Source organism: Globicephala melas, chromosome 17 (assembly GCF_963455315.2).
Source record: "Globicephala melas chromosome 17, mGloMel1.2, whole genome shotgun sequence".
NCBI lineage: Eukaryota > Metazoa > Chordata > Mammalia > Artiodactyla > Delphinidae > Globicephala > Globicephala melas.
This window is the reverse complement of record NC_083330.1, coordinates 336,208-357,005: the sequence shown is the minus strand read 5'-3', so window position 1 is coordinate 357,005 and position 20,798 is coordinate 336,208. Positions and strand designations below refer to the sequence as shown.

The 20,798-nt window shown below is 46.3% G+C and overlaps 1 protein-coding gene and 1 pseudogene across 13 annotated transcripts in view; both read right to left on the bottom strand.

Moving 5' to 3' along the window:
* Positions 1–20,798, bottom strand: part of SPIDR (scaffold protein involved in DNA repair) — a 403,848-nt gene that overhangs the window by 95,068 nt on the left and 287,982 nt on the right. The window lies entirely within an intron of this gene.
* LOC115855083 (U6 spliceosomal RNA) lies at positions 29–129 on the bottom strand (annotated as a pseudogene).

Here is a 20,798-nt window from a genome sequence, read left to right as displayed (position 1 = left end):
GAAGAGTTTTAAGTTTGACAAAGGGCTTACAAATGTGCAATGCTTCCCAAATCTGCATGTCATGTGCACAGGGGCTATGCTACTCTCTGTATGTTCCAATTTTGGTGTAAGTGCTGTCAAAGTGAGCACTTTTCATTCTGTCTCTCCTTCGGGCTGCACTAGCTCCATTATTCTAGATCCAAGTCCATGGATTCTTTCTTCTTCCAGCTCAAATCTACTGTTGAGCCTATCTAGTGAATTTTTCATATCAGTTATTATACTTTCCAACTCCAGAGTTTCCATTTGGTTCTTTCCAGTTTGTGTCTTTTTACTGATATCCTCCTTTTGATTAGACTCTGTCATCTACACACTGTAGTCTGGAGACATGGTTCCCTCTGCTCTTTGAACGTATTTATAATGGCTGTTTTAAAATCTCTGTCTGCTAAGTCCAACAACTGGGCCCTTCAGAAGCGGCTTCTATCATCTGCTTTTTCCCTCATGTATGGGTCATGCTTCCCTGTTTCTCTGCAAACCTTGCAATTTTTGGTTGACAACTGGGCGTGCTGGATAGTAAATTGCGGCAACTCTGGATCCTTGACTCCTCTCCGCCAAGGGTTGATGATGTAGTTTACTCACTTGCTCAGTGACTGTCTGCACAGCTCTTCCCTGCAGGCTGCAGTCTCTGATGGTCCTGCTCAGATTGTCTTCTTGTTTTCATCTTTTCACATGGCTACCCAGAGGCTGCCCCTAGGTCAGCGAAGCCACTTATTAGTGAGAGGCTGTGCTTGAGCATCCTTAGCCAGTCAGACTTTTAATCTTTACCACTGGACATGTGTGTCTTGGAGGTTGATCTCATAGTTCAAGGAGTGCAGGTTTTTGTCCTCATCCCTCTCCTTTGGCCAGAGCTCATATTTCCCCTCCCTAATCACACCTGTGAAGATGTGGCCTTGGGCAGGTCAGACGGCCAGACCTGTGTGCGATTTTAAAGTCTGGCTTCCCAGAGCTGCCCCTGGTTCAAAGCAGCCAACTGTTCATCTAGTGTGCTTGGAGGTGGTCCTGAGGCCTTCAGGGAAGTGAGGCTCGTACCCCAACCTTCCCATGCGGGCCGTCAGTGCTCCTGAGAGCACACCCTTCCTGTCTCTCAAGTCTGACTGTGATTCCAGGAGGGCTCTTGGTGGTCTCTTTTCCCTGATTCTCTCTGCTAACTTTTCATTGCTCTGTCCTTTGCGTGTTGATAAAGAGTCAGGAAATTACAAGCACTCTCTGAACCTCTCTCCACCAAGATCCTCATTGTTTTCAACAACACTCGTGGGCATGGAATTCTCCCGCCATCTCATGCAGCCCGACAGAGCTCTTCTTCTTCGCCATAACCTGTCTCCCTCTGGGCAGTGCCCCCTTTGCCTGGACTGACACCTCTGCTCTAGAGTGGGTGCGGGGGGGGGTGGCGCTGGTCTTCTAGGCTAGCCTCTCTGCGTGGTGCATCTACCCTGTGGCGGGCTGGGGTAGGACAACTGGGCCAGTATTCTTGGCCCACCACACCCGGGGTTGAGCTTCTGCAACAGGGGCCTGAGGATAAGGGATGCTAGTGGGCAGCCCTCCTAGAGTGAAATGTGCCCTGGACTGGGAGTTGAGGGGAGGGGGCTGTCTTCTTGACTGCACTCCCTGGAGTAAAGCCTCAGAGTAGCAGTGGCTGGGGGGGGCGGTCAGGGCTCAAGGGCCACAGACTCACTGTTCTTAGTGAGATTTATCAGATTTTCTTGGTTCCATTGAAGGAATGTTTCCCCATTTGCTGTATGCCCTTAGGACAATTTCCAGAGGCTTCACATGACTGTTTTTTACAGCTTTCTCCAGCTGAAACTCTGCGAAGGGGAGAATCCACTGTGTAAGCAGAGATCCTCTGCATAGTTAGCATGCGCCGTGTAAGAAAATACAATGGCTCTGTAGCCATTATTTCCAGGTTCTGAGAGTATCTGGAAACTCTCTGAGTTTGTAGACTTACGTGTGAGCTGTTCTTTTTTTCTTAAAAGACATCTTGATTTGCTTGAACACAAGAACTGAGCCAAATACAAAATTACTGGGTCAGACACAGAAGCGCTTGATGTAGCGAGGTCTAGAGGGCTGCAGAGCCTCAAAATCAGTGTCACAAGATTTTGAGTAACAGTGGCACATACGGGGTTGTCAATGTACCCCAAACAGTGCCCTGGCCTTAGGGGTGTCTATTTATGTGCTAAACACAGCAGGACTGCTGCGGGCCCAGGCCCGTGCAGGTGCCCTCTGAACCTCCCTAGGGAAAGGCCTGGCACAGGTAAACATACAATCACAGGCTGTGGGATTACAGGAGGGAAATAACAGAGAGCCTGTGAGAAAGCACTGGGGTGGAATGGCCTGGCCAGCTGGTTAGGGAAGGCTCCTTACAAGAGGTGATCTTTAAGCTGTGTCCTGAAGAAAGAGGAGCCCACCCTGCACAGGGTTGAAAGAAGCACACTTAGAGCAGAGAGCACAGCACGCACAGAGCCTGGGATGGCAACGAGCTTTTCCATGTTTGAGAAGTTGAAAGAAGGCTGGAAAATAATACAAAAGAAAGAAAAAGAAGACAGGGAGAAAGTGGTAATAAGGGGAAAGACTATGTACTATGTGGGTATTTCCATGCATTGCTCCTGATTTAAAATCAAAGTTATGTTTATGAAAAATTAAAAACTCGAGGCACTTGTAAAGGGGCGGGATGGGGAACGGGGAGGAGGCAAGGGCATCTCCCTGGAGGGGCGCCTCTGCTGTGCGCAAAGGCCCGTGCCGGGGGCTCCCTGTTTGTGGGCGGGGGGGGGGGGCTGCCTGGGCCCAGGTGGTGAATCGCTGGCCCGGTCCAGCCAGCACCCCCGCCTCCCGCCACGGGCGAGTCATGGGGGACACTAACAGGCGTTAGACCAAATGCTCCGTTTCAGAGATACAACCGCTGGCACAGGCAGGAGGCTGGCTTGAACCGAGCACTTTCAGAGCCTCGGCGGTCCGCGTGTGAGTTCGCTGCCCTAATCGATGGAAACAGGGGGCCTGCAAAGTGCTACTCACAGGCTGAGCTCCACTGGCTCATGTGTTTTCTTTAGTTTATAAAGTGTTAAATTTTTTTAAAAAATTAGCAGCAAATATTAAAAATTAAGGGATTTTATATAAAATTCGTTTCCTGTTTTCCTAAGAAGCCTGCGGCTCTGGCAGTACTGGGTGGCCGACACTCATCGTCAGGCACCAGCCTGTCCGGTCATCACGTGGCCCCACCCGCCCCCCAGCCGTCACGCGAGTGCGTCCCGTTGGCCTCGGTCAGCAGGTGGGCCTGCGTGAGGGCAACATCTCAGGGCAGAGACTGAAGCACACAGTCTTGGGGGATGGACAAGGGACCGGAAGAGTCTACACTGGCCTAGGATTTCTGAAGAGGTGAGTGGAGTGGAGAATGAAGCGCAGCCCCGGGTGTGGGCAGCCCAGACGTGGGTCTCATTTCAGAGCGGAGGAGCCAGGGAATCCAGACCAGCCAAGTGACTTGAGCCGGGAGGTCACGGACAGAGCTGACCGACACGGGCCCGGGGGAGGACAGGGCTCACCGCAGGGCACGGAGGGCTGGGCCTAGCCCTGCCCCAGCACCAGCCAGCTCCTGGCTGCCCGTCCCCGTGGACACCGGGGGCCGGCTCTGGACGCCACGTCAGTTACCTCGTCTGCGCCAGGTGAGACGGTTCCAGTTCCACACGGGAGGCGCTCGGGCCCCGCCCTGAGGTAGCAGAGTGGCCGAGCCCAGCAGGACACGCAGCCGACACGAGCACTGCCCCTAAGTATCCCTGAAATACTGGATGAGCTGCGGCCTAGCCAGATGGAGACGAGGAGACCCGACATTTTAAGATCACGTCAGGGGTCGGCGCTCACAAGATGGGGTCTCGGCTCTGGGAAGCAGGCTGGGTGCGTCCGTTCGCCCTCCGGCCAGGACGCCAAGGATCCCCAGCAACTCCACAGCCCGGGCTGCTGGCGACGGGCAACCTCGGGCTCTGGCTGCAGGTGACTTTCCGCACATACTGAGCCCTGGTGCCGGGAGTCCCACGCCTCGCCTGACAGGGACACTGCTGTCTTCAGAAGTGGTCAGCTTAGGTAAACGCTAGACCAGCACAGAGAGAACGTCTCCAGGGAGGAGGGGGATGTCCGTGGTTAAGAGTAAGGGCCTCAGAACTACTTCGCTCCCCGAGATGGAGTTCGCCGCTCAAACCTCTCGCAGTAACAGTCTGGCAGGCGCACACCACTTATGTCAGACCAGTGTCCCACCCACGCCTAAAACACTGGCCGCCGCCAAATAAAACCCCTCACCCACGCTCATGGCTTTCAGCACATGGTGCCGGGCGGCAGCGGCCTGGGAGGGGCTGCCTCAGCTCTGCGGCTGGGGGACGTGGCCAGCTGCTGGGAGCTTCGGCTCTGGAACCCTTAAACCCAGGCAACTTTATCTGCTCGGCACCTAGCGAAGAGCCTGCACCTAATCTGCGCTCAGCGTCGTGCTTTCCTTCACCCACCAGGCAAATCCACTTCGTTACAAACACACTTAATCGACAAGAAGGTGGTTTTTTCCCGTCACATCACTTGTCAGCTCTCCTGAGCCCGTAGGAGGTGTGTGCACCTCTGTAAAAGGGCTGATCTCCTGCGTGAAGGGGCTCAGAGGAACGTGCTCGAAGCAGCAGAGGGCCCACCGCCACAGACGTGACGTCGTCACTCCTGACACCAGCTTGTGATCCGCCTCGTGGTGCCGTCCTCACCACCCAGCTCCCCAGTGTCATGGTAAGTAAAGCTCCTCCCTGGGTAAAGCGATGGAGAATCACCAACACCTCGCGTGGCCCCAGAGCCCTCGGCTGCAGCGCCTCGACTCTGTGCATTTCTGAGCCACGAGGGTGAGGCTGGAAGAACTGACTAAAACTGATGCCAAGTGAAGCCACACTCCACAGCACATGCCCAGCAGCATAAAACAATACAGATAAGAGGTGCACGGTTCCCTCCGGCCACATCACGATGGAAGTAGAAAGTCCATCGTGCAGTTAATGTTTATCTTTAAGAATGCTTCCTTCCTTCTCTTACCAGCTGAACGCCTCATCATGCTAATTAAAGAACATTTTAAAAATTCTAAAAATGCATGTATTGTTAGGCTGTGAAAGTACCAGAACAAAGCACAAGAAATAAGGAAAACGAAACTGTTGATTCACAGAGGGGGTTTTAGTGAGACGATAATCCCTCTTTGAAGCTTTAAATGCCCCTCCCCAACTTTTCAAAAATATTTACTTTCCCTCCTTTCATTCATTGGCTCAATATCATAGATACATAAATTAAGAAAAGCAAGAAAGAAGCAGCGAACATGGGTATGTGTGCGTGTGTGTCTGTGAACGCTTGTGTTCCGAGAGAGAAGCAGACGAAGTGACATGTGGGATGTTTACACGAGTCATGGAAGCAGTTCTGAGCAGTCCACCAAGAATTCCCGGAATCAGAGTCAGGCCTGGCTGTTTTATTCTAGGTCAGTGTCAACCGAAGCAGCCTCTGAAGATCAACAAGGATCTTTCTCTCCATGTTATAAGCCCTTACTAAGCCCTAATCTAAGGAAGAAACAGAAGAAATTCGAGGATGAAGTGAGAAAAAGAAGCAGGAGAGAGAGAAAGGGGAAGAGAGACTGGGAGGGGAGCTTGGACCTGACCCCGAAGGGGAGGAGAGGGCGAAGAGCAGGGTGCGCGGAGGGGGCAGGGCCTTTCCCAGCTCCAAGCCGCGCGCAGACGGGAAACCAGATACAGCAGGACACTGTGTCCTCCTGAAAAACAAGCAGACCACGCTCCTAAAGTAAACAGCTAATCCTGCTGTTTATCTTTCTAACATGAGATGTTAGCAGGATGATCTCTACTGCACAGAAATGGGGTTTTTATTCGTTAAAAAAGTCATATTTCCTCTTTGCTAAAATAAAAGTGTGACACGGAAACTTTCTAATACCAGTGAACAAGAAGGAGTTAACAGTCGTTCTTTGCTAAAACTCACTTAACTAAAGGATGGCAAGAAGCCTGAGAAAGGCCTTTTCCACACTTACACTTCCTCTTTATTTTTGGAAAATACTGCATTGCTGAAATTAACCAAACAACAAACCCTGCTGCAAGCGTGGTCTTTTGAGGAGGACACAAATAATGTGGACATAACTGGCGTCCTGCACCCGGACTGTGGTTTTACCACTCCTGGAGATAAGACTTGACTGGGCCGAGACAGGTCAAAAGAGGACGTTTTGTACATTCATACAAGTTTGCCTCCAGAACAAGTTTTCAAAGATACATAGCTACTCTTACACATTTTTGTTAATTGAAATTTCGACGGAGGGAAGTGCAGTTTCACGTGCAGGTGTGAGACCCTCACACACTCTGCCCCTTTCCCCCAGTGGCACACTGTGCCCTGACTGGCACAGTAAGACATCACACCAGACACCTCACAGCTGCAAGCACCACCTGGTTCAGGTCTCACCCACCCCACTGGTGGCTGTATGTGTGTGTGTGGTGCTGTGAAGTTTTATCACCTGTGGAGGATCCTGTATCCACCGCCACAAGGACCCCTCAGGCTGCCTTTTATCACGCACCTCCCTCTGTCTCCCTACCCTCCATCCCCAGCATCTAGAAGCCACTAATCTGTCTTCCATTTCTAAATGTGGCCACTTTTGAAATGTTATAAAAATGGAATCATCTAGTGTATGATCTCTGGGTTTGAATTTTTTCCCTCAGCATAGCTCCCTGGTAATAATCAAGCTACTATGCCTTTTATTTTTATAACAGCTTGAGACCTAACTTACATACCATAAAACTCATCCAAATAAAAATACTGCGGCAAAATACACATAAAATTTCCAGTTTCACCATTTTCAAGTGTATAATTTGGTGGCGTTAAGTACACGCACGTGTTCTGCAACCACCAGCACTATCTAGTCCCAGAATATTTCCCTAAAAGGAAACCCCAACCTGTTATGCAGCCTCCCTGTTCTCCTCTCCCCCAAGTACCTGGCAACACACCCATCTACTTTCTGTCTCTACGGATTTGCCTGTTCTGAATATGTCACATAAGTGGAATCATGAAAGTTGTGGCCTTTTGAGACTAGCTTCTTTTACTCAGCATAACATTTTCAAGTTGCATCCAAGGTGTAGCAGGTGCCAGCACTGCACTCCTGCTTGTTGCTGAATAATATTCCACTGTATGGATATGTCACATTTTGTTTATCCATCCATCAGGTGATGAACATTTGGGTTGTTTCCACTTTTTTGCATTTATAAATAATACTGCTATGAATGTCAGTGCAGAAGTTATGTAGATGTATGTTTTCGATTTTCTTGGGTTTACACCTAGGAGTAGAACTGCTGGATCATGTGGTAATGCTGTGTTTAGCTTTTCGAGGAACTGCCAGGCTGTTTTCCAAAGTGTCTGTACCATTTTACCAGCCAGTATGAGGGGCTCCAATTTCTCCAAATCCTTGTCGACACTTATTATTGTCTGTCTTTTTTATTACAGCCATCCTAGTGGTGTGAAGTGGTAGCCGCTGTGGTTTTGATTTGCATTTCCCAGATGGCTAATGATGTTGATTACCAAGTGATTCGTGGCCATCTTCTTTGGAGAAGTGTCCATTCAAATCCTCTATTTTTTTAATTTGGGTTATCTTTTTATATTGAGTTGTATTAGTTTTTATATACTCTGGATACAAGTCCCCTATCAGATATGTGATTTGCAAAAAGTTTCTCCTGGGCTTCCCTGGTGGTGCAGTGGTTGAGAGTCCGCCTGCCGATGCAGGGGACACGGGTTCGAGCCCGGGTCTGGGAAGATCCCACATGCCGCGGAGCGGCTGGGCCCGTGAGCCATGGCCGCTGAGCCTGCGCGTCCAGAGCCTGCGCTCCGCAACGAGAGAGGCCACAGCAGTGAGAGGCCCGCGTACCACCACCAAAAAAAAAAAAAAAGTTTCTCCTGTTCTCTGGCTCGTCTATTACTTTCTTGACAATGTCCTTTGAAGCACGGAAGTTTTTATTTTGACGAAGCCCCATTTATGGATTTTTCTTTTGTTATATATGCTTTTGGTGCCATAGGTAAGAAACAATTACCTAATATGTATGTTTATGAAGATATCCCTATGTTTTCTTTTGAGTTTTATAGTTTTAGTTCTTAGGTTTAGGCCTAGGATCTATTTTGAATTAATTCTTGTGTATGGTGTGAGGCAGGGGTCAACTTAACTCTTTTGAATGGGAATATCCAGTTGTCTCAGTGCTTTCTGTTGGAATTACTATTCTTTTACAGTTGAAATGTCTGTCTCCCTTGTCAAAAATCTGCTGACCACAAATATAAGGTATTATAAATTTTAAAAGAACACATACATCATGCCAGTGATATCTAAAAAAATAATGACGCATATGAGTGTAGGTCTTAAAAAGAAAGAAAGAGTCTGAACTCACCAAACGAGAGGATTTAATCAGAGTTTTGGTCTATCATTAGCAAAGAGTTGTGTAAATGCATCTATTCTTCCCAGGATATACAGACTAAAGTTGCTGCTATATTTATTTAGGTCCAATGAATACTGAGCCAGGGTAACTGGCCAGAATCGCCTCTAATCTAGTTCTATTACTTTACCATCATCCTGCAGAGGACTCCTAAAGCTCTGTATCTTCTGGTCCAAACCTGTGGCTCTTCCTGCGTGTTCCCTCTTTGTGTAACTGGGCCCCACCATTCTCCCGGTCACTCTCTTCCAAAACTTGACAGTGATCTTTATTTCCGTTTTTCCACATCCAGTTGCTGCAGCCAATCCATCTGCTCCATATTTATCTTCTTAACATCATCCATCCTTCTCATTCCTGTTTTGCTGTCTTGTTCTGCTTATTACACGGATTAGGCAGGTGTTTCCCAACTCATCTTTTAACCTCATTCTTCCCTCTGGCCACTCCTGCAGGTTGCTGCTAAAGTAATCTTTCTTAAGGGACAGAGTTGGTCATGTCACTCAACTAGTCACGGGCCTTCCAGGGCACCCCAGTGACTCCTGCGTGTCTCCGGATGCATGCATGTGTGAGTCCAAGACCAAGCTCCTGCAGCCTCAGCCCCACCTGAGACCTGGTTCCCATTCCTTCCTCTAAACGAATCTGATGTTCCCTACCACCCCACTTGTCTAAGGACGCTCATTTTTCAAAGTCAAACTCAAATTCCATTTCTTTCACGATTTTTCTCATTCCATAGTGTAAACAATTCTTCCTTTTTCTTTGTATGCAAAATGGTTTATTTTTTGCCTTTTAGTTTCTAACACATTCTACTCTATCTTATAAAAACTTGAGTAGATCTCTTCTCTCTCCTTTTTGACTGGAAGTTTCTCGAGGATGGGATCATACTTTTTATTCCCTATGTACCCATCGCAGCCCTTAGCTGTGCATTATAGATGATCAATATGTGCTTGGTGCACTAAGTTGAATTAATTGACAGGCATTTTATTCAGGCTTTGTAGGAACAAAAGGTATAAGAAGTAGCTCCTACTCTTATGGACAACAATCAGTATTAAGATGCTTTATACAGGTAATTTACAAGGTGAGATCTTTACACTGCTACAAAGGATAGAAGTTTTAGTGTCCTGGTCAAGTTCTAAATTAGAACAAGATATACGAAGGGAAAAAGGGATCTTGGCTAAGAAAGTTTTTACTCAAAATGTGCCAAATCAACTGAACAGCCCTGGGGAGACTGTGGTCTCGTTTTCTCTCATTTATCCCCTAATCACTCTCAAACGAGGGTCATTTGGTATTCCCACTTTTCCACGGCCATCCACCACTGAACCTGAACAGCCTAGGGTCTGTGACTGAGTGCACAGTAAGGAAGAAGGCGCCCAGGTGGGGCACATGTTTTGGGAGTGCCGAGGTAAGTCACATATCTTACGGCTTTCCCTGGATCGCCATGTGGCATGTTGACCAACCAAGAGTCATCACAGCCTTTCTTAACCTGGGTTCTCTATGGGGGGCGAAGCCCTGACACTCTAAGACTGCACTGTATGCAACAGATCCGACCCTCCTGTGCATCTAGGTGACACTAGTTACGTGCAGACTTGGGAGGAAAGAGAAGAGTCTGGAATATCCTCAGGGTTCTGTGGTTCAAGTGAGGGAGCCAGCTGAGAGTCAATCAACCTGCATCGGGCCTCATGACGCAGCAGGAACAGCATACTCATTCTTAGATGATGGGCTTCTGAGTCAGGGTTTCACACTAGAAGCTGACTAACTGGCCTAGAAACCAGTCCCGTCTAATGCAGCAGCTTGTAAATCATCTGTGTTTGTGAAGCAGAGGTACATGTTCTACCTGCTCTGACCTTACCAAATAAAACACAAACTACCTCGGCAAAAGGCATCCATGAAAGGCTTTCTTGTTTTTCAAAGATCAATGTTGATTTTGTAAGTTCTCAATCCTAAGAACACAACATCCATGACTGAGCAACAGAAAATTGTTTTAGGATATTTGATAGTGACATCATTTCAATTTCAAAGACTAAACCACATTCAGTTTACTGTACTCAAGAAAGCAGACGAGGGATCACTTTCAGAAGACAACTTTATACCAGAGGGAAGGAAGGTGCTCAGGTATGAATCCACCTCGTGGCAGGACTGTGAGCCACACCTGGCTCTCCTCCCAGCCTCAGCGTCCCACCTGGCGGGGCGCCAGGACACCCACCGCCCAGCCCCACCCTGATGAGCATCCCTCCTGCGTCTATGCCGCCTCCATGCACCAGCTCTCGCGTGTGGACCAGCAGACGAGCACCCTGGAAGCGCAGCGTGGTCTCCTCCCAGCTGCTGCTCTGCAGCCCACTTTCCTGTCGTCTTCGAGAAAGTACAGGCCTCACAATCTCAAATTTACTAAAAGTCTAAATACAGTACAAAGCATTTTTTCCCCCTGAATCATCAGTGTCTTAGTGAAGTTCTAAATTAGAACAAGATAAATGAAGGGAAGGAGGGATCTTAGCCAAGAAAGTTTTTACTCAACATGTACCAAATCAATTCAGCAGCCCTGGGCAGACTGTGGTCTCGTTTCTCTCACTTATCCCCCAACTCACTCTCAAGTGAGGGTCAATCCTACAAACAAGGACTTTCTCCTACATAAGTAACCTATTTATGTAGGTTATTTGTGTATGTAATAAATAAACAGGTTATTTGCGTATGTAATTCTCCTACATAAACAACCACTACAGGACCACAAAGGGGAGGAAATGAACACTGTCTACCCTCCTCCTAGCTCTCAGGCCCGTCTGTGCTTCACCCGTTTGTGTCCATCGCACCCTTTGCAGCAGAAGACAACTCAGAACTGCGTGCTGCATTTAGCTGCCATCCCCTCTAATCCTCTGCGATCCAGAAGGCTCCTTGGCTTCCTTGACTTTCATGACCTTGACATTCTCCAAGGACACAGGCCAGTAATTTTGTGGTACACAAACTCTCACTTTGGGTTTCTCTGATATTTTCTCATAATGAGATCCAGCTCATGTATTACTGGTAAGGATAACACAGAAGTGGTGCTGTATTCTTCTAAGCAGTTGGCATGCTATTTCAGTAGGTCCCAATAGTGACGATGTTCAGTTTTATTACTTAATTGAGGCAATGTCTGTCAGGCTTCTCAACTGTAAGTTACTTTTTCCTTTTGAAATTAAAAAAACATTGTGTGGGAGATACTTTCAAACCATGTAAATATCCTATTCCTTGTCAAATTTTCAATTCATTCATTGGTGGTCCAGGGGGTAAGACTCCATACTCCCAATGCAGGGGGGCCCCCCCGGGCTCAATCCCTGGGGGACTAGATTCCACATGCATGCCATAGCTAAGAGTCTGCACACCGCAACTAAACATGCCGCTATGAAGATCCCGTGTGCCACAACTAAGACCCAGCACAGCCAAAATAAATATTAAAATAAATAAATAAACAAAAACACCTTATATATATATTAAAAAAACAAAACAAAAGAATCAAAGGCCCTGCTATAGCTCTCCAGACCTTCTCGTGACCAGACCCTCGCCGGATCCGCCCGCCCAGACCTTCGTGCACTGGCCTCCCCCGTCTGGCAAACACACAGCCTCATCTGCCTCACAGCCTTGCATGCGCGCCCCGCTGCCTGGGACACTCTCCCCAAACACCTCATGGCTTGTTCTCTCACCTCCTTTGGGATTTTCACTCAAATATTATCTTCTCAGCGAGGCTCTCCTCAATTCTTATGTAAAAGTAGCAACCGCTCCATCTTCACTATCCCCTCGTCCAGGTTTACTTGAAGTCAGAACCACTATTACCTTCTTATATTGCGGCCAGTCTTCCCCAATCTAATGTAAGTGCCATTGGTGCATACACTTCCTCTTTTTTGGTCTTACGTATTGCTGTGTCCCTAACACCCAGAACGGCATGTGACAGAGGAGGCACGAAAATACTTGTTGAATGAGTGTTTCCACGTGGGCTTCTTCGTTATGTTATGCAGTGGCTTGATATTATACCACGGAATATGTCATAATTAAATAATCCTCCTCATACTGAATACTGACGTTGCTTCTATTTTTCCATTATTACAGGCATTGCTACTATGAAGAATAGTGTGTGCATCTGTGATTTTTTTGTGTTTCTCATGGATTAAATTTCTAAGAATTATTGGGTTAAAGAATATATCTTCATTGCTATATGTTATGTACTGCTTTCCAAAACAGCTGTAATGTTTAGAAATTCCAAGAGCAATAACTGTGTATAAAAAGTCCTATTATTTTCCTAATATATAATTAAAAATTTAAAAGTACACAGAGGTGTGAGACCGTTTCCCCCCACATTCTGGTCCTCCATCCCCCTAGTTCATAGATAATGAACTGTTGTTTTTTACATGTCCTTTCAGAGTTTCTCTCTCTCTCCCCCTGCCCCCCCCATATATCTCTCCAAGGAATACAGCACGTTTTAAACACCGCCCTGCTCCTTACTTTTTGTATTTAACCAATGTCATAGATGTTTGTGTATCAGATCACAGTGCTTCCTCATTCTTTTTTTTATAGCAGCATAGACAGCTATGCAGTAAGTATCCCACTGTATGTGATTTAATTTTAACCCTCTAGTGCTGACCACTTAGGCTATTTCCACATTTGCTATCATAAACAACAGGGCAAAGAATAACCTTGTACTCCATACGTGTGCAGGTGTACCTGTAGGATATATTCCAAGAAGAGGAAGTGCTGGGTTAAAGACATAACATGCTTAAAATCCATGCTTTTGCTCATGCACACCACGTACACTCACGTGCACGCACTCCCCACGGCCTCTCTACCCTGAGTAGTGACAACTTATTCTCCCTCCACCATTTAGAGCAAAGGCACATTTCCCCTCAGCCTCACCAAACAGATGTCACTAAAATTTTGGATTTCTGCGAATTTGATAAAAGTGTTAATCTGCATTTCTTTAATCATGAGACACAATATATTTTCATCTGCTTCTTTTTTCCGTGAACTGTGTGTTCATATCCTTTTGCTTCTTGGGTTGGAGGATTTTTCTCTATTAATTTCTGTGCACACTTTGTTTATCAGAGAGACTGACGCTCTGTATTACAGATTACAAAAGCATGTTCCCAGTTTGCCCTTTAACTTTTGACTTTACCATGCAGATTTAATAGGATTTATTACTATTTTCTTTTGGGACCTTTGGATGTTAAGTCACAGTTAGAAAACTTCCACTTGAAGATAATTTTCCTGCGATTTCTTTTGAACTATTACAGTTTTAATTTTTATGTTTAAAATCTTTGCTCCATTTGTAATTTATTCTAGTGGGGGCTGAAAGAAATTTTTTTCCCCAGGTGACTTATCTATTGTCCTTACACCATTTACTGTATGGTTCACCTCTCCCCATTGCTTTGAGATATGTATATTATTTATGAAATTCCCATATATAGTTGGGATTTTCTCTACTGTTTCATTGGTCTGTTACATTAAAGGAGAAAACCCCTATAATTTTTTTTTTTTGCTGCACTGCTTATCAGGCAGGATCTTAGTTCCCCAACCAGGGATAGAACCAGCGCCCCCTGCAGTGGAAGCGCAGAGCCTTAACTGCTGGACTGCCAGGGAAGTCCCCGAAAACCCCTTTACCTTTAGAAAGTGGCTTATTAATATCTGCTTCTAACAGCTAGATGTTACCTATCATATGGTGTTTTTGTGAAGAATAAAGAAGATAGCTCCCTCCTGGGCACAGGGCCTGGCTCTCATGTCCTCACCTCTCCCCCACTGCGTGCTCACATCCAGCTGTTTTTCTCCAGCCCAGTGTTTCACGGGCACCTTGATCCCAATGACACACTGGGACTCTCCACTTCCACCCAGCACCTGCCGGGTCACCCGCCCCAGTAACCGAGCTGCCGTCAAACCAGCAGCCCCGCCACCATCCCCAACTCCCCTCCCGTCCATCATCGCACATATCCAGCCGTCGGCACCTTTGAAACAGATCCTGGATCTCTCTACTTTTCACCACTTCCTCACCAGCACACTTGCCCAGACCACAGCCTCCCCTGTCTGGATTCCTGAAATGGCCTTGTACCTCCTCGGGTTCCTGCTCTGCCACATGCCCTGTGACCCGGGGCAGCCAAAGCGCTCTTCTCTAAGCACAGACGAGGCCCACCCACCCCATGCCCGAACCGGAAGCCGCCTGCCTCCTCAGGGCGGCTCTGCCGTCAGGACCCTGGGGCCGCAGAGCCCCGCCACGCCAGGCCAGCTCCCTTTCTGCTTCCTGGGGCACAGGAAGCTTTTCAGGCAGGCTCCGCCTCTTCATTCAGGCCCTTCCTCCAAGGGCTCTGCCTAGGCCTCCCGTCCTAGTCACTCCAGGTAACCTTGATGCCCCACCCAAGTTCCTCCGTACACAGCACGGTGTCACTTCCCGCAGGACAGCAAACAACTGTGAGCCCTTAGCTACAAAGAGGAGGGAAGCGACCTCGGCCTCCATGCAGATCTACACTGTGCTTGGCTGTGCTCTCACCCTCTTGCCAGCAGGTGGCCAAGGAGGCCAGCAGTGGAGGCTTAATCCCCAGGGTCCTGGCTCCCTGGTGACCCCATGGCACTGGCTTGGCCATGACTCAGCGCTGGTGTTATCAGGAGTCACTGCCAAGGACCTGCCAGGACAGACTGAGGGTGGAGCCCACAGGTTCCAGAAATGTGAACTCCACGGACACTGTGCTTAGAGTTTAAACAGTGTGATTAACAAGCGTCTGCATGTCACTGACTATCATGAAGGACCCCCCAAAATTTACACAGTTGAATAAAACATATCATGGAAAAAACCAACCTTTCATAAACCGAAAGGATGTGTTAGGCATTGCTCCACCAGGTCATGACAGCATAGAGCTGACCAACCATTCCATCTGGGGCAGGAAGGAAAGTCTTTCCATTGCGAATAACACTCTTCATTATTAATGTTTTGAATACACAGTTCAAAGCTTTTTCATGGCAAATGCTTTTCTTCTGTATATAATATACTAAACACATTTCAACTACGGAGTTGCAGCTTCCTCTAAAACAGAAGATCACACTTATAAAAACATGGAGAACACTACATAAAGCAGAACAGAAAATAAAGGGTATTGTATCTATTAATCATCTGCATATTAGTATTTTCCATCACAAGTAAGTAGATATGGGCTGAATGTGACTTAATAACGCACTCTGTTTAGGAGGAGCGCCCCCACAGGTTGTGTACATAGTACCCGCGTTTTAAGGCCTTTATACACCTTGACAGCTATCTCTCTGTTAGATGCAGGCTGAGAAGACCGACACCGTGGCAGTTATTTTCACTGCAGGAGAACAAAGTAGAACAAATGAGACTATTCTAGATTTGATATGCCAGATTCCTCATGTATGAATAAGATACATTCCAAGACCTTTATAATTTCCCAAATTACAAAGCCTGCGAATATTTGTACAATTTGCCTTCCACCAAATTACATTTTTTTTTAGAGTTTTCCATGAACAGACTCACATATTCACAACTGCTTTTTCAACCTTCACTGAATTTCCTCTCTTAATAACCTTTTTTAAAATGAGAAAAGCATTAACATTTTACAAGAGTTACTGTTCATGAGAAGTCTCAGAGGATGCAACAACGCTGCCCTGCAGGAGGTGCTGAGAGTGGTGGAGCAGGGGGCTGGCTCAGGGCACAGGGCCCTCCCCAGGGTCACCGCTCACCACACCCGGGCACGCCTGGGGGCCTCCTCAGCCAGGGCCACGGAAGCTGATCCGTGCGCGCACATGCCACGTAGGCCACACCACCACGCTGAGCCTGACGCTGCCACACAGACCTGCCACTGATCTTACGCCCCAAAGGCTGTGGTCAGGTTGGATTTGATCTCCCAAAAGTGCAGGCCGGTGTCCCATTTCTGTTCACCACTGAACTAGAAGCCGTTTAGGGAATTCATTCTTCTCACCCAGGTCCTGCAGGTGCTGGGCTGGCAGAGGCTGAGACAGCCCCAGGGCTGGGATTTCCCACTTCCGTGGTCCCTCCCCTGCAGGGTTAGTTTCTATCCCCCAGAGGCTAAACACTGACTAGCAGCTCTCAGTCACATGCGGCACCCACTGTGTCTGCTTTAGTGCCGCCACATGTTAGTCTAGAGTTTCAAGAGCTATGAAACCTTAACACTATTACTCTGGAGCACTAACTATTTAATAATCCCACTGCCATTGAGCATTAAATCTTTAAAAATGTCTCACCTAGAACAGGCACACAAGTAAATTTGTTGCACTGAATATTCCTTCAAATATAAAGCAGGAAAGAATCTATGATGATCTTTATGACATCACAGGACTAAAAAAACATTCAGAAATAACACAAGTTTATGCACCAGAGCAGCAAGTAGCACAGAGAAAAGTGGGAATTGATTAATTTTATTTATTTAATTTCTTAATGTATGAAATATGTCTGTACTAAGATTTGCTTATTTCAAAAAAATTTTAAAGTGAACCTCAACTATGCATACCACCATTATCATTAACAGCATCTACTAATTAAATTCCCCTTTTACATCCAAGCTCAACATTTGTAGTCTATAGCATAAAATTTCAGTTTTTTAAAGATTTATTTTATTTATTAATTTTTTGGCTGCATTGGGTCTTAGTTGCGGCACACAGGATCTTTGTTGCAGCATGCGGGCTCTTTGTTGCAGCGCATGGGCTTCTCTTTAGTTGTGGCACCCAGGCTCCAGAGCACATGGGCTCAGTACTTGCAGCACGTGGGCTTAGTTGCCCTGCAGCATGTGGGATCTTAGTTCCCCGACCAGGGATCGAACCCGCATCCCCTGCATTGGAAGGCGGATTCTTAACCACTGGACCACCAGGGAAGTCCCAAATTTTTATAGTTTTAATACTTGTTATCAAGTAATGTATCCAGAAATCTGGGGACTCTGAATTCTTTTAAAAAGATAGAACATTAAGTTAAACGACAGAATTTTTTTTGCCCACCCTGCATTCCATGGCAATGGCATTCTAAAATGAAATTTTAGGACTGTGGGGCTTTGTTATTCTCCTCTACAGGGAGACCTCGTTTTATTGACCTTTATTGTGCTCTGCAGATATTGCGTTTTTTTAAAACAAATTGAAGGTCTGTAGCAACCCAGTGTCAAGCAAATCTATCAGTGCCATCTTGCCAACAGCATTTGCTCACTTTGTGTCTCTGTGTCACTTTTTGGTAATTCTCGTAATATTTCACACTTTTCATTTACTATTGTATTATTCTATGGTGATCTGTGATCAGTCGTCATTGATGTTACTATCGTAATTGTTTTGGGGTGCCACGAACTGCACCCATGAGATGGAAAATTCAACAAATGTTGTGTGTTCTGACTCTGCTCCACCAACGGCCATTTCCCCGGTCTCTCTACCTTCTTTATGCCTCTCTTTTCCCTGAGATACAACAATATTGAAATTAGGCCAGTTAATAACCCTACAATGTCCTCTAAGTGTTCAAGTGAAAGGAAGAGTTGCATATCTCTTACTTCAAGTCAAAAGCTAGAAGTGATCATACTTAGTGAGGAAGGCATGTCGAAAGCCAAGACAGGCCAGAAGCTGGGCCTCTTGAGCCAAACAGCCAAGCTGTGAATGCAAAGGAAAAGTTCTTGAAGGAAATTAAAAGTGCTACTTCAGTGAACACACAAAATGGTAAGAAAGTGAAACAGACTTATTGCTGATTTAACTCTCCTCAATTCTGTGAAGGCTGATACAGGTGAGGAAGGTGCAGAAGAAAAGTTTAAAGCTAGCAGAGGTTGGTTCATGAGGCTTAAGGAGAGAAGTCATCTCCATGACATAAAAGTGCAAGGTCAAGCAGTGACTGTTGATGTAGAGGCTGCACCAGGTCATCCAGATGATCTAGCAAAGATAATTCATGACGGTGGTTACACTAAATAACAGATTTTTAATGCAGATGAAACAGCCTTCTACTAGAAGAAGATGCCATCTAGGACATTCACAGCTGAAGAGGAGAAATCAGTGCCTGGCTTCAAAGCTACAAAGGACAGGCTGACTGTCTTGTTACGGGCTAAAACAGCTGGTGACTTGAAGTTAAGCCAATGCGCATCGACCATTCTGAAAATCCTAAGGCGCTTCAGAATTATGCTAAATCTACTCTGCCTGTGCTCTATAAACAGAACAAAGTCTGGATGACAGCACATCTGTTTACAACATAGTCTACTGAATATTTTAAGTCCACTGTTGAGACCTACTCCTCAGAAAAAATGACTCCTCTCAAAATATTAATATTCATTGACAATGCACCTGGTCACCCAAGAGCTCTCATGAAGATGTTGTACGATGAATGAATGTTGTTTTCATGCCTGCTAACACAACATCCACTCTGCAGCCCATGGATCAAGGAATAATCTCAACTTTCTAGTTTTATTATTTAAGAAGTTCATTTTGCAAGGCTACAGCTGCTACTGACAGTGATTCCTCTGATGGATCTGGGCAAAGTCACCTGCAAACCTTCTGAAAAGGATTCTCCATTATAGATGCCATTAAGAACATTCATGATCCATGCATGGGAAAAGGTCAAAATGTCCACAGTAACAGGAGTTTGGAAGAAGTGGATTCTGACCCTCATGGATGACTTTGAGGGGTTCAAGACTTCAGTGGAGGAAGGACTGCAGATGTGGTGAAAATAACAAGAGAAGTAGAACTAGAAGTGGAGCCTGAAGATGTGACTGAATTGCTGCAAGCTCAGGATAAAACTCTTAACAGGTGAGGAGCTGCTGCTTATGGATCTGCAAAGAAAGTGATTTCTTGAGACGGAATCTACTCCTGGTGAAGAGGCTGTGAAGACTGTTGAAATGGCAACGAAGGATTTAGAACATTACAAAAACTTAGTTGATAAAGCAGCAGCAAGGTTTGAGAGGACTGACTTCAATTTTCAAAGAAGTTCTCCTGTGGCTAAAATGCTATCGAGCAGCATAGCAAGCTCCAGAGAAATCGTTTATGAAAGAAAGAGTCGATCGATGCAGCAAACTTCATTGTTGCCTCATTTCAAGAAACTGCCACACCAACCCCAGCCTTCAGTGAGTAGCCATCAACACTGAAGCGAGATCCTCCACCAGCAAAAATACACGACTTGCTGAATGAAGGCTCCGATGATGGTTAGCATTTTTTCTGCAATAAAGTACCTTTTAATTAGGGTACGTGCATTTCTTTTTAGATATAATGCTGCTGCACACTTAATAAACAACAGTGTAGTGTAAACGTAACTTTTATACGCACTGGGAAACCAAAACATTCGTGTGACTTGCTTTCTTGTGACATCTGCTTACTGTGGTGGTCTGGAACTGCACCTTCAGTGTCTTCGAGGTGTGCCTGTGTTTCCTTCACACATTTTTACTTCTCTCTTTTCGATTCTTTGCAACTCCTTTGGTAGATGTGAAGGATTCCAATTGCCTTCTTTGGGCTTTCCTAGACTCCAGAGGCTGGAAGAAAGCTTTAGGCATCTCCAGTTCCCTGCAGCTAGAGTTCCTCCTGCAACTTAGGACCTGTCAATCAAAGGCAGAAGTGATGCCAAGGCAGAGGGGTCTGATCTTGCCACTTCTGCTGCCAAGCATGACATTAACAAAGATCTCAGGGTCTGGGCAATTGCTCTGAAGGGTCAAAAGGCAGAAAAGAGGCACCACCAGGAGTGGCTGCGGAGTTGGTGGAGAGCTGGAGCACAGACGTGCAGCTGCGGGAGGGGCAGCGGCTCTCGCGGTGGCCTGGCTCTTCAGCATTGCTTTGAGAGTCTTTCCTAAAGGTCCAGCACAGAGTCTGTTTCTTCACTTTTCCCAAAGCTTCTATAAGCTTTCTAAACCCTGTGGTAAACCTCTTTCTGTCTATGTGAAGCTGAGTAGATGCCTTTGTCACGGAGCCTAACTCCTTCAACTATGCAGATGCCAATGAGAAGCAGATCGTGGGGGAAGGGAGTGGTATACACTCTTCCCTGGATAAATGAATGACCATCACAAAGGCAAAAACAAAAGCATGAACAAAACAAACCTGTGTTCACTGTTGTAGAAAGGCAAAACAAAAAGGCAAAAACAAAAGCATGAACAAAACAAACCTGTGTTCACTGTTGTAGAATACTGTAAGTTTCTGAGAGACAGGTGAGATCAGGACTGTACCAGTTCACGTATCTAGACCAGGAGTCCCTTGAGAGCAGAGACCCCGTGATTTTTTTTGACCTGGGCCTTTTAATATATAATTGTTGGGATGACTTAGGAGAAAATATACAAGAAAACATTACTTACGTGTCAAGAACTATAGAATATCTACATGGAAACACGTCCTGAGAAAATGAGTGACACA